The 14410-nt window shown below is 44.1% G+C and overlaps 1 protein-coding gene across 2 annotated transcripts in view; it reads right to left on the reverse strand.

The window, feature by feature from the left end:
* The window catches only part of CHD7 (chromodomain helicase DNA binding protein 7), a 193205-nt gene that overhangs the window by 112815 nt on the left and 65980 nt on the right, over window positions 1-14410 (reverse strand). The window lies entirely within an intron of this gene.

Raw genomic sequence — 14410 nt, forward strand, 5'->3', positions numbered from 1 at the left:
AGAAATTCAAAGCTGACACCAGCTACGCACCCAACAAAACACTGCCCTTTCTAGGTCTACGCGCTACATCTTATTTTCCTGTGATTTAAATAATTTGTCTTGTTTGGTTATACACACTGAGCTTTCCAACATGCCTGTCACTAGCCACATATGGCTATTTATATTTAAATTATTTTTTTTTGGTTGGATTACATACTCTAATTATTTTATTTTATTTTTTTTTTATATTTTGGTTCATTCATTTCTTTTTTTTTGTAATAACTTTTTATTTTATTTTATTTTATTTTTGTTTGTTTCTTTTTCTTTTAATTTTATTTTTTATTTTTTAAATTTTAAAATCTTTAATTCTTACATGCGTTCCCAAACATGAACCCCCCTCCCACCTCCCTCCCCACAACATCTCTCATGTAAGAATTGAATCGCCAGTCCATGTCTGATGCAGGGTGCAGCATGCTTGGGGCTGGAGCATGGGGATGACCCAGAGATATATTTAAATTAAATTAAATTAAAATTTACGTGACTGAGTGTCACTTGCCTCTTTTCAGATGCTCAGGGGCCCCACGTGGCTGGTGGCTTCTGTACCGGACAAAGCAGACAGTGACAATTCTCAGCCTCAACACAAGTCCACAGACACCACTAGGCTAGACATTTTCTACCAATAGGTTACCGTGAGATATCCAAAAACATGGCAATCTTTCCTGCAAAAATAATTTGGAAAATACTACTTTCTGACAAACTTTGGTACACAGCTAAATATACTTAGAGACTTTTCCCCCCTTAAACAATGAATTAAATGAAAGAATATGACACGCCTGGATTGCAGCCACTCTACAGTAAATATTTCCACAATGTGAAGGGAGGGCTTCCCAGGTGGCTAGGTGGTAAAGAATCTGCCTGCCAATTCAGGAGACGCAAGAGAAGCAGGTTCGATCCCTGGATCAGGAAGATCCCCTGGAGTAGGAAATGGCAACTCACTCCAGTATTTTTGTCTGGGAAATGCCATGGACACATGGACGGAGGAGCCTGGCCGGCTATAGCCCAAGGGGTCGCCAAAGTCGGACACAACTTAGCAACTAAACAACAACAAACAAATGTGAAGGCGGCAAATCATTTTACACAAAAGTTGTAGAATATGGTTCAGAAAAGTCATATGTATACACATCCCGCACATGACGCTGTAGAAACACATTACATCTGGACATTAGATAATAACCAACAGGTTTTACTTTTACTTTTTTCCTATCTCATTTTTCAACCAATACTTTTATAAAATGTAAAAAACTGCGGTACATAAAGCTTGAAGATGATAAGCCAAGGGCTTCTTCCTTATCACCAAATGGGAGCTAAGATGCAGCTGTGATCTTTCCTAAAAAACAAGACTGGGGCTCCAGCCTCTTTGGGGCTCTAAAGTTTCACAGCTCAAAATAGCAAACTTCAAAAAGTGGCTGCAGTGTTAGGAGTTGCATAAAAACCATCGCCAAAGTTGCAGACCTCACATACTCTAAAATGTGAATCACCTTCTTAGGCAAGGCTTTTACAATCCAGCTACTAAGTCAAACTACAACAAATTATTTTGTGATTGTTTCACTGTAAAATATGAAGTCACATTCAGAGCTTCAGACGGTGCTCCTCCTTGGTGACCAGTACACACTCACCGAATAAACTCAACACTGCAGCTCAAGGTGCGTCAGAGCCTAAGGTGGAGACACAGTAAGATGTGGGCCAGGGTGACAGGGTGAAGAGGATCACTTCAAGTATGGTTAACAGCTATAAGTTTACATTTGTATTTAACCAGGTCAAGACTTACTATATATAGGTGTAAACAGAGTTCAGGGTTAACCGCTTGGATGCTGGAGGGAACACTAGTCAACTTCCCTCGCAACACAAAACAGGATACTGGCTTCACCCCAGCAGCCTCAAGGTGCTGATCGCCAAGTGATGGCTTTCACCTTGGTTACAACTGAGAAGAAATTCAACACTGAGAAAGCAGTCAGTCTTTTATCTACAGTATCCAATTTCCTGGGCTTTCCCAGGAGACTCAGTGGTAAAGACTGCCCGTCAATGCAGGAGATGAGGGCTTGATCCCCGGGTCAGGAAGATCCCCTGGAAAAGGACATGGCAACCCACTTCAGTACTCTTGCCTGGGAAATCCCATGGACAAAAGAGCCTGGTGGGCTATAGAGTTCATGGGGTCGCAAGAGTCAGGTGAATTAGTGACTAAATGGCAACAACAATCCCATTTCCCTGAGATTCAATTAAAAAGAAATACTGTAAAGTGGTAGCAATTTTTGCCCCCTCCTCCTAAAAATATTATCAATTTGCATTTGCTTTATGGAGAATCTGATATCTTGGGTGTTAAGACACTGAAACACAATGTTCTATTTTACAAAATAAGGGAATGGTTTTCTACTTTAAGATGAAAGAGTAGACAATGGGGAGAAAAATTCTGAGAGCTCATTTCAATGACTACATTTACAAAAGTTATAATAAAATAGTTAAAAGAGCTCATTTCAATGACTACATTTATAAAAGTTATAATAAAATAGTTAACACTCGTTGGGGACTTAATTGCATGCTGTGTACTATGCTAAAAAGTTTATAGCCATAATCTTCTTTAATCCTCACAATAATCTTGTGCAGTTGGTACAAATATTATCCTCAGGAAACTAATGTTTAGGGATGTGTCCAATTTTGGGCTAAGTCAAAATTTTACTAAGCAAAACACTGGAGAAGCAAGAGTCAAATGCAACTCCTGTGTCCTGAAGCCCATGGTCTTCAGAGCTCCTCGTCCCTGTATGCCGTCTTCCCCCCTCCCCAGCCCCCACCACCACCTGCCCCCAACCTAGCACCCTCTCCCCACCAGGCTCCCTGGCCATGAGACCCAAGAGCAGGTGAGAAGCGTCTAAACAATGAAGTAAACTCTGGATTAAACAAGTAAGCTGACGCCTCTTCCCATTAACTTACTCTTGGAACTATATTTATGTTTAATATGAATTATTATTCTAGCATCTAACGCGGCACAGCTTGGAAAGGATGACCACTCAAGTCTGCAACAAAGGAAACACGAGCTTGTCACATTTGGCTCATTTTTGCTCTATAAATGACTAGTTTCTTACGGGGTTTTTTGGTTATTTTTTCCTTCACCAATGACACCCTAGCTTAGAGATTTTTTTTATAAGAAGTTATCAGTCATTCAGTCGTATCTGACTCTTTGCGACCCCATGGACTGCAGCCCACCAGGCTCCTCTGTCCATGTGATTCTCCAGGCAAGAATACTGGAGTGGGTTGCTGTTTCCTTCTCCAGGGGACCTCCCCAGTCCAGGGATCAAACGGGGCTCTCCCCAATTGCAGGCAGATTCTTTACCGTCTGAGCCACCAGGAAAGCACACTATTTATAAGAAAGTACTGGTTTTCAAATTGCTTGCAAAAACTAAATCTGTGAGCTTTATGCTCAGCTCTATAAGAACAGACATTTTCCAAAATCAAACCCTGGGATGTTTCCTTCCCTAGGCTAGGTCTCCCACCATCATTTCCAAGGCAGACAGATGCCCAGCGGAGTCAGAGGCTGAGTCTAAGACGCTGAGCACACCAACCGCTGTGGCCTCTGACCCCAGCACGGAGGATGAGGGCGCCCTGTTAGCACCCTCAGAGTCTGAGGTAATGCGGTTAAAGTGAAAAGGATCTCAGTCATTTGGAGGAATAGCTGATAAAGATAAAATGCTACCGAAGTCTTCACCAAATCACCACACTTTTTCCCTAAAGAACTCTCGCTTATCTCCTTTAAGCCCTGGCACGCCTCCATGCATCTCATGGGTTCTTGAACATGTCCTTGCAGCATGAGGCGAGCCAGAAACAGAGTGAGCTTAGTAAGGGGTCGACTTAAAGCAGCAACAGCACATCACAGTGGTAACTGTCCCAGTGCCCCTGCTGCCCATGGCCACGCCCAGGTCATCCGGAGGCTTACAGCTTGGAACTGCAGAGGGGCGCAGTAACGACAAAATGCCAGGATGAAGGCAGATTCTCCCTAAGCTCCCACCGCCCATGTCTAGCCACTTCTACGGTGCAACTCAAGTTTGGCCGCTTCTTCACACTGACATTTTGAGGGTTTTTTTTTTTTTTCTTCTTCTTTTGTTTTTTTTTTTTAAGATTTTTTGATGTGGACCACTTTTTAAGTGTTACAATATTACTTCTATTTTATGTTTTGGGTGTTTTTTTGCCACAAGGCATGTGGGATATTAGCGCCCCCACCGGGGATTGAACCTGCGCCCTCTGCACTGGAAGGTGAAGTCTCAACCACTGGCCTGCCAGGGAAGCCCCTTGAGGTATTTTCTGCATTAACAGTGAAAACAAATACATCATGAGTTTAGTCGCTCAGTAACGTCTGATTTTGTGACCCTGTGGACTGTAGCCTGCCAGGTTCTTCTATCCATGGGGATTCTCCAGGCAAGAATACTGGAATGAGTTGCTATGCCCTCCTCCAGGGGATCTTCACAATGCAGGGATCGAACCAAGGTCTCCCACACTGCAGGCAGATTCTTTACCGTCTGAACCACCACCAGGGAAGTGCACACCTGAATAATCTCACAATTTTATACAATTTTTTTCTTAGTTAAAGAGAATGTTCACATTGTACAAGTCCATCTAGGAGCCTGACCTAAAAACTGAACTTTAACTTCAAGTATTCCTATTATTGATAAGAACTTTAAGTCTACATACCATCCCTTCACTAAAATGTATATCCAGAAATATCATTTCATTAACATCTAGGGAAAGGATGATCTGAAAAGTCACTGCCTAATCACTAGTAGGGAAGATCCCCTGGAGAAGAGCATGACAACCCACTCCAGTATTCTTGCCTGGAGAATCCCATGGACAGAGGAGACTGGCAGGCCACAGTCCATGGGGCTGCAAAGTCAGACACGACTGAAGTGACTTAACACACACACACACAAACACACAGAGTCAGTCACAGGGAGATCCACCCTGCGATGCTTGTAACACTCTACAATAAGCAAGAGGCAGGGGCTTCATAGCCTATCTCAGGGAGAGAGGATGGGATTCTTTTTTTCTTTTCCCTGGGGGTGGGATTCTTATGCTAATGCTGCCCACCTGTCCAGCCAGACCATGACCAGGGAGGCAAGCATAAGTGAACAGCATTATAAGAACTCTTAACCAGGTTTTTCCACCACCACCACTTGCACTGCCTTCAATATTCTCCAGCACTTGATACCCATGACTAAAGCAAACAAACAGAACAAAACAGCTCTCAAGATTAATAGCTCTTCCTTACAACTTAAAACAACTGATTTTGCTTCCACCCGGTTAGCATTCAAGTCTAAGAATTCTCCTGCAATCTGTGATACGCAATTGTCTAGAGTTAAACACAGGAGGCGACAGAGGAGAGACCAAAAACACTATAAAAGCAGATCACGAACACCATGCTCTTCACAAATGGGCATCGACATGACGTGTTTCCTTCAAGTGACTGCTGGGGTGCTGATTTTAATTCAATCACTGAAAGAAGAATTAAGGATATGGGGTCGCACAGAGTCGGACACGACTGAAGCTACTTAGCAGCGGCAGCAGCACCCAGTCTTACGAGATCATCATTCTCATCACTCAACCCAAACCAGAGCACAAGCTAGTAGAACCATAAGCGCCTCTGTGCTGACTTTACTTTCTCAAGTGCTGCTGATAGCTTAGCATTTTGCCAATTTCCTTTAAGTTTGCCACCAGGACCTGGACCCAGTGCCATGGCCCAGGCCCTAGAAGGTCCTCTGTTGTTTTGTTAACAGTAAGTGAAGAAAAAAAATGAAACCTCCCTCATGGTGATGCACCATCACCTACTAAGGTTTCGCAAGGCAAAAGCACAAGTTTGCTACTGACTTCCTTCGCTGATAAAGAGCTGCATGCAGCCAGTATCAGGGGCAGAATAAGGGTCAGCTCCCCGTGGTTACCTAGAGATTATCTGCAGACTGACAGCTGTAACTGTGGAGGACAGAGACTGATATTGAGATGTCAAGATTAAGGTGAATTCTCCAAGTCAGGACCAGCAATGCTGTCCTCCTAATTGTCCCCCTGAGCCTTCTCCCAGCTCTCCTTCCCCAGCCCACTACCTCTCTGCAGTGCCAGAGACTGCCTTTCTGAACAAATGATAAAACGAAGAAGAAAGACCAGCAGAGAAGAAAAGGTGAAAGGAGAAAAAAAGGGTGGGAGTGGAAGAGTGGCAGTGCGTGCCTGAGAGTGAAAACGAAGGACCAATTTCATAAAGAAACAAGCATTAGACACAGAGGGGCAAAGACAAGCTAAAGGGGAAGGCAGGAGGGAATAACTACGGAAAGTATCCCCAAGCCACTTGAAACCAAAATCTTAAAAACGGCTATAACTCATCTTTCTGAGAAAAAGGTTATTTTTACATTATTTTACAATAAAGTAGAAAGACAGCTTTCTCTGAAGTCCAAATAAAGCAAATTTCACTTTGATAACCTATCTTTTTAGGAACTGATACTAATACTGCACACAAACACATACACACACACACCCCTGCAACAATACACGTACTGTTTGTACCTTTAGAAAAGTTACTAATTTCCCAACTTTACCATGAGGGTGCTGACACCTGTACTGAGGCTGTCATTATTAGACTAAACAATTTTAAATTTATTTATATGTCATTAGTTTCTCACACTCTTGTTTTCCAGGATAACCGGAAGCAGCTGCACCAGAAAGAGTACAGCACTGCAGTGTTCAATATGGCAGCTGCCATCCACATGGGCTACTGGTTTGCTTTATGCAGATACAAATGCAGATGGGCTCTGCCCGTAAATATATCCTCTATCTCAAACAGTGTGCAAAATACCCCATCAGTAATTATTTATTCTGAATGTGTGTTGGAAAAATATCCTGGATATATCTGGTTAATTAAATACGTAATACTAATACATCATTTTTTTTTTAATGTAGCGACTAGAAAATTTAAAATAACACATGTGGCTAGCATTCACTGCTCCTATTGTATGTCAGTTGGACAGCACTGATCTCGAACATAGTAAGTACACAAAGAAATGATGTCCAGGAGATTGCACCTCAATGACAAAACTCCCTATCCACTTCAGTGAAAGCCTTGGCCTTCTCCCTGCCTCCCGCCACACCACCAACCTGGTCCTTAACATAGTGTGCGGCACCTAACAGTCACTCTGTAAATGCTTCTTTGATGGAGCTGAAGGAAGGCAACCGAGGTACGACGTAAAAAAGCAGCATCTAAAAGTGGCTTCTTAAAAGCTAGGAAAATTCACTAGCTGCTTGGGACAGTTAGCAGATGGATCATACGCAAGCTGATCCATAAAGTCAATTTAAAAACGAACTTCTCGCTATCTATGGTGGTTTTGAGAGTCGCAGAAAACAATACCCTTGTAGAAAATAAAAACCGCTCAGAGGCAAGGCTACCTACCATTTAGCATTCGGCTCATTTCATGCTTTCAGAGTGTGGGGTAAAAGGACAGATGGGATGGAATGTTTTCTTTGCTCTAAGTCTAAGCTTGGCATTTTCCATTTTAACCCCCTGAATCGCTGGCCTCCAGAATAAACCAGCTGTGCTCAGGGGAAATGCAGGCGGTGCTCAGTGAGCAGTAGAATACACGGATAGGGGTGGTCAGAAGAGACACCGTCAGTCTTCATGCAAGACAGGGGGTCACTGGGAACGATCGGGGAGGGGGTGGCTGCCCTAACCCCAGGTGTCTGAAACCAGTGCCTGGGGAAGGGGGTGGGCTCAGCAGGACAGCTACTCCAGCAGGCCTGACCCTGTGTGCCTCTCCGTGTGGACATACTGACCACAGCCCCCCGGGCACCACTCAGGTCAAATACGCGTTTTCTTCGGACCTGATCTGTTTCCCCATCTCCACCAGACATCATCAGGGGTGTCAAAGTGTAAGTCTGTCCAGAGTGGTATTCACAGAGACACATCCACTCTCAGTGAAAACGGTCCTTTTCTCTATTCCTGACCACAGTTTTCATAAATGAGGTAAAAGATGCAGGCCCACTTTTTCCATGAAATGTATTTAGTAGTTGCCAATTACTCTGCTTGTGTCTGCAATTCTGTTATTTACTGGGTGAACTGAGAGGATTTCTCTATTTGACATTTACCAGGAAAAGGGTTTCCCAGAAAGGCTTTTTTTCTTTTTTTTTAAGCTATTCATAACATATCACAGAAAGACAGAATGGGAAAAGCTGCACCACTGATTCTTTTGGATCCTTTTTAATCTCCCATGGGAAAATTAGGACACAGGAGTTATTATCCATCACCTCAATCTAAGTGGTCCTTTAAAGATGCATTCTGCTTCTGTGCTCCTTCACCATGACTGTATTTCAGGACCAAATTAATGAGAGAAGCACAAATGTATTCAAAACATACTTGTTCTAAGGGCACAGAGGGGCTTCCAAGGTGGCATAGTGGTAAAGAACTCGCCTGCCAATGCAGGAGATGCAAAAGATACAGGTTCAGTCAGTGGGTCAGGAATATCCCCTGGAGGAGGAAATGGCAACCCACTCTAGTACTCTCGCCTGGAGAATCTCATGGACAGAGGAGCCTGATGGGGTCACTCAGTCACATGACTGAGTGTGCACACAAACACACAAGGATCCTAAAAATCTCACCAGGACTTGCCCACCTCAGAGTATAGTCAATGAATCTACACCTTTGCAGATTTGAGCGGGATGATTCAGAAACTCGGAAGTTCACCTGTGACCTGTAGGACAACCCACAAGCTCTTCAAGAGAAAAATGATATCTGGAGCTTTCCCTCTGGGTAGTTCTCACCAGCGTTCACCTGGCCCCATTCTCCGCTCTCTCCCTCTTCCCAAGGATGGTTCTGGGTCCCTCTGCACCTTCCCAGTGCACCCGTGGACACGGAGCATGGTCTGAGGGTCATGCCAGGGAGAGAGGAGTCCCCCTGGCCCTGGTCCCACAGTTCAGCAACACTGAGGGACATGCAGGGCCCTGGGCTCACACTCTCTCTCTCTGCCCCCATGTCTCCTAGCCTTCCAACTCTCTCCTTGCCTACCTTTTCCCACCCTCCACTCAACTCAGTTGATGCTTCACAGCTCAGCAGACACATCACCTGCCCAGAACACCCTCCCAGGCCCCCAGCTCGCCTCCTAAGACTGGGTGCTGAGCTGCCCTCCAACACACAAGCTCACCACCACAGCGTGCCTTCCAGAGGCGGCCTGCACCCCCTCCGCCCAACAAGCCCCTCACCTCTCCCCCAGGAAGCAGCATGGGGAGCCTGGGCATCTGTGAACTGTTCCCAGGAAGCAAGGGCAGGGAATCCAACAGCTCTGACCACACGCAACCCTAGGATGAGCACTTGGGGTCATTCCCCCAACTCCGCAGCAAGCAATTCTAGTGCCTGCCTGACGACAAAGGGTCACTTTTGAGTCCCCACTGTGCATCTGACACCAGGTTAGATTCTAACGGACACTACCACTCCTCTCTCTGTGCCTCTAACCAAGAGGATGGGTCACCCCTCATTCTGGAGAGAAGGCAAGGGGCCCTGAGGTGGAGTCGTCAGGGTTGTGGGGTCAGGAACCAGTTGGTAGTTCTCCTACCAAGAAACTGTAGATTCCAAGGTCTACACTCCCGCCTCCACACGGCTGGTTCTCAGAGCAGGGCTCCAGGAGCTCAGGGCGTTTTTTGTAGGTGACACTGAGATGTCACCAAGCCTCTCACACTTGTTCTCTCTGAATGCATGTTGACTTGGTCAGAGGCTCATGACTTGCCTGCAGACTGCACGAGGAAGCAGCTGTTAGAACGCGAAATCTCAGAAAAGGTAAAACAATGCCACTGAGGGTTTTGTTCTCTTGGAACACAGCTGCTTTTTAGTTACAGATGTGATGAACATTAACACATAATGGTTTATTATTTTTACTCATTTTACAAGAAAGTAACAAATATTTCAAACTGTCCTTGCTTTAAATTTCTAAGACAACAAATATTAACACATAAAACTCACATAAAGAATCTTGAAAGTCAACTATATATGGCTGAGTCCCTTCACTGTTCACCTCAAACTATCACAACATTGTTAATTGGCTATATCCCAGTATAAAATGTTCTTGGTGTTAAAAACAATAAAAATAGAAAGAATCCTAGAGTCACCAACAATTTTAAAGCGCGTAAAAGGGACTGAGATGCAGAGAAAGACAAATACTATATGATTTCACTTACATGTGGAATCTAAAAAAGCCAAACCAATGAACAAACATCACAAAACAGGAACAGAGTCACAGACACAGAGAACGCACAGGTGTCTGTTGGAATGAAGTGGGTGGAGGGGAAGAGAAATACATGAGGGTGACTGAGAGGGACAAACTCCCAGTTACAAAACAAATGGGCCACAGCTGTGAAACATACAATGTGGCGAATACAGCCCACGATTACCTAACATCTTTGCATGGTGACATATTGTAACCGGACTTACTGTGGTGACCAGTTTGAAATGCATAGATATTTCAAAGCACCGTGCCGTGTAACAGAAACTAACGCTACAGTGCTATAGGTCAATTACACCTGAAATACAAACAAAAAAATTCATAGAAAAAGAGATGACATTTGTGGTCACCAGAGGCAGGGGCTAGAGGAGAAGGAACTGGAGGAAGGTGGTGAAAGGAACAAACTTCCAGTTATAAGATAAATAAGTACCAGGGGTACAGCGTACGACATAATGAACATAATGAACACTGCTGTGTATCATACGTAAAAGCTGATACGAGGGGAGAGCCTAAGAGGCCTCATCACAAGAAAAAAAAATTTTTTTCTGTTTAATTTTGGACTTAGATGATGGGTGCTCACGAAACTTATTCTGACAATCACTTCATAACATATGTAAATCAAATCATTATACCATACTCCTTGTACACTGTATACAAGGCTGTAGGTCAACTATATCTCAACAAAACTGGAAGAAAAAAAATTAAAATATAAATAAACTATTTAATGATTGATAGGAAGGAAGGAAGGAGGGAGGGTGGTCTGAGATGAAGAGGGAAACTACTGTCCTAATCAGCTGTTGAAAAGAAATAGAAGCTAGGTTTTCTCTTTCCCTCTAAGTTGTATCATCAAATCATCAAGCTAGTCTGGAGCTAACATTAAAGACTGCGTCCACACAACGAACATATGGCCCGATGAACTCTGGCGTCTGTTCTAATATTCTCCTTTGCTGACTCTTCATTATAAAGTTAGACTTATCTTCAAAGATACTTAAACATGTGATAAAATTTTAAAAATATCTGTTCACTACCCATGAAACATCTAAAAAGCATAACTTCTATTAAAATGTAAAAAAAAAAAAACCCTCAAGATAAAAAAGTCAATAATCCTATCTGAATGTGCTAATTCGGCAAATTATATCAACATTTCAACTTAATTTGGTAATTTCCCTGCTACACAGCATGGTTTTGAATCACCATTGTGTCATATACGAAGTGTAAAATAATTTTAGTAGTTCTAAAGCAAAACATAATCAGATAGATAGATGATTTGCTTGAGTGGCATGTGAGTCAGTCCCAGGGAGAGAGAGGTGTTGAGGTTACTGAACTATCCACTCCATTAAACTCACCACACCCAGAAACACGGGCTAAAAGGGGGGTGATATTTGCACAAGTCAAATTTAATGTTTCATAACTAAGGCCATATTTCATAACATGTAACCTGTTCCTTAAAAATAAAAGTGACTTTATACTGTATTTAGTACACGTGAAATGACACGAATTACAAAGTAAGGTTCTCACTGCAGCAGATCAGAAAGTAGAACCTAGAAGAGAATTGATATTTACGGGTTTCCCTGGTAGCTCAGACGGTAAAGAAGCCGCCTGCAATGCAGCGGACCTGGGTTGCGAAGATTCCCTGGAGGAGGGCATGGCCACTCAGTCCAGTGTTCTTGCCTGGAGAATCCCATGGACAGAGGAGCCTGGAGGGCTACAGTCCATGGAGTCACAAAGAGTCGGACACAACTGAGCAACTAAGCACAACAAGCATGCACCACAGGCTAGAGATCACACTCTCACAATACGAGTATATTACCCCACTTGACCTCAAAGCCCTTTGAGATGGGCACTTTTTCCTCTCTTACTGATGATGAATCTGAGGTTCAGAGAGGGTAAGAAATTATCTCAGGTCACCAAGCAAATAAGGAGAGCTGTAATTCAAACACTCTTCTGATTTCAAAGTCTACGGTCATCTTGAGACTTTACACCTCTCTAGTATGATTTTCAGAACTGAGTGCTTCAAAAGCTGAAGAGGTTCTGCAAAGTTGAGGAGAAAGAAAAAAGCAAATACCATGTAGAAATGTTTAAAAAGGCAACTAAACTTAGATAATAAAAATACCTCAAATCTACTTGTTTAATATACCTCATAAACAGTTCCAGGTTAGTCTATGATGGTGTGCTCGAGAGGATGGAGCTGGAGATAAAGGGAAATGCATTTGGTGGCCATGGGTGTCTGCCAGAGCACAGACCCCAGGCACTAGGGGACTCAGAGCCCACATACTCATCTATGTCCTCTGAACCTCTGCTAAAACATCTGAGCTCTTAAAATGAGGGAAAGCTAGAGGAGATAAGCAGTTTCCACCCAGAGATGGGATTACAGTCTCCCCTACACTGTGCTTGTCCTCCAGGGAGGAGAGAAGATGCTGGGACCAGGAGGTGTCTAAGGGCCACTGCTCTGAGATGATCCCATGTTCAGTAAGAAACTTTGGGGGAACAAGAAGGGACTACTCCCTGGAAACTAAGTCAAGCTCCTTTCTGCCCTAGGAGCCACCCAGGTGGGCCAAGGCCCCAGCAGCTGATGGACAGCCCTCGTGCCCTCCCTCCATGCTGTCCACAGTCTTGGGAGCCCATTCCCATCACTGCAGGTGAGGCTCCAGGATGGGAAGCGGCTCTCTCTAGGGGAGCACAGGCCAGGTGGCTGAGGCCCTTGTGGGCCCCCGACCTCAAGACCCATCCTGAGAATCCCCAGTGTGTCGGGCCTGTAAGCACAGCTTCCCCAAACCCCCACTGTGTCCTAAGGTCCCCCAGAGACTTCCTGACCTTCACTTCCCTAGTCTCACCAAGGCAGAAGCTTCTCTGATCTAATGCCTCTCCACCCGCAATGCCCCCTAAAAGGCTCTGCTTCCAGACCCCACCCTTTTACTTCCATGTAGCTTCATTCTCTCCCATTCCCATTCCCCAATCCCTGGTCACACGGTCCTCACAAGGCCTGGGCTCCAGACTCACAGCTCATCTCCAGGTCCCCCCACCAGCCCAGGCACTGTCTAGTCCATTACCACTGGTGAAGTCCAAATTCTTTACAGCAAAATATAGACCTCTATGCCCAGGCCCTGCCGGCAGAGAACTCAACAGCCCATGCCCCCTCCAATGTACTTGCAACGCATCCTCAGTTCACACCCCTGGCTAAGTCCTGACCAGGTTCCAAGCACCCTCACCAACAGGCACCGCCTCTGTCTGGACACCTGTCACATAACCATGCATGGTCTTTCCCTCTGATTTATACTTTCACATATCGGTCATGGTTCCCCAAATTGATTACAAGTTCGTTAGGAATGAGCACTGTGCCTTACAGCTCTAGAATCACACTGTGCCATCTATGCTCAGGGCTGCAATCACAGTGGAAGATCAATACATATTTCTGAACAGCACTCCAAATACCCTGTACATACAGACATTAATTTATTTTTCCTAGATCCAGGGCACAAACACCAACACTTATAATGGAAAGATGGCTTTGGGAGTACTAGAGCTTAAAACCTAAATCTGTCTGCTTATAAATTCTGTAAGATGAAATCCCAGCTGATAAAAAGGAAGACCTCTGCTTTCAGTGCTAGGTATCCAAATCTGTTAAGAGACCGAACAGTTTCTGTGGATTGTCGTTTACTATGATTTTCTGCAGGGTGCCAGTTAAGTTCACACTAACATTCAACAGCTGGTTCAGGAGACCACATGTTGCAGGAAAAATAACAATAAAATAAAATTCATTATTTATTAAAATATGATTTTTAATTTTTAATTAAATCATCACCAACTCAATGGACATGAGTTTGGGTAAACTCTGGGAGTTGGTGATGACAGGGAGGCCTGGCGTGCTGCAATCCATGGGGTCACAAAGAGTCGGATACGACTGAGCAACTGAACTGAACTGAAAATATGATTGATAAAAATTATTTTAATAATTGATAAAAATGATTTCCTAAAAGAGGTGGGAGGCACTACCACAAACACATGAAACATTGCTGGAAACTAAGGCTCGGTGTATTTTTAAACCAGAGAGAGGGGTAGAGAGAACAGCATAGAGAAATAAAGAGACGGGAAAAACACTTGGGTACAATATCCACCTCCCCGCTGGCAATGAGAACAGAGCTCCT

This window comes from Capra hircus, chromosome 14, assembly GCF_001704415.2.
Source record: "Capra hircus breed San Clemente chromosome 14, ASM170441v1, whole genome shotgun sequence".
Classification (NCBI taxonomy): Eukaryota; Metazoa; Chordata; class Mammalia; order Artiodactyla; family Bovidae; genus Capra; species Capra hircus.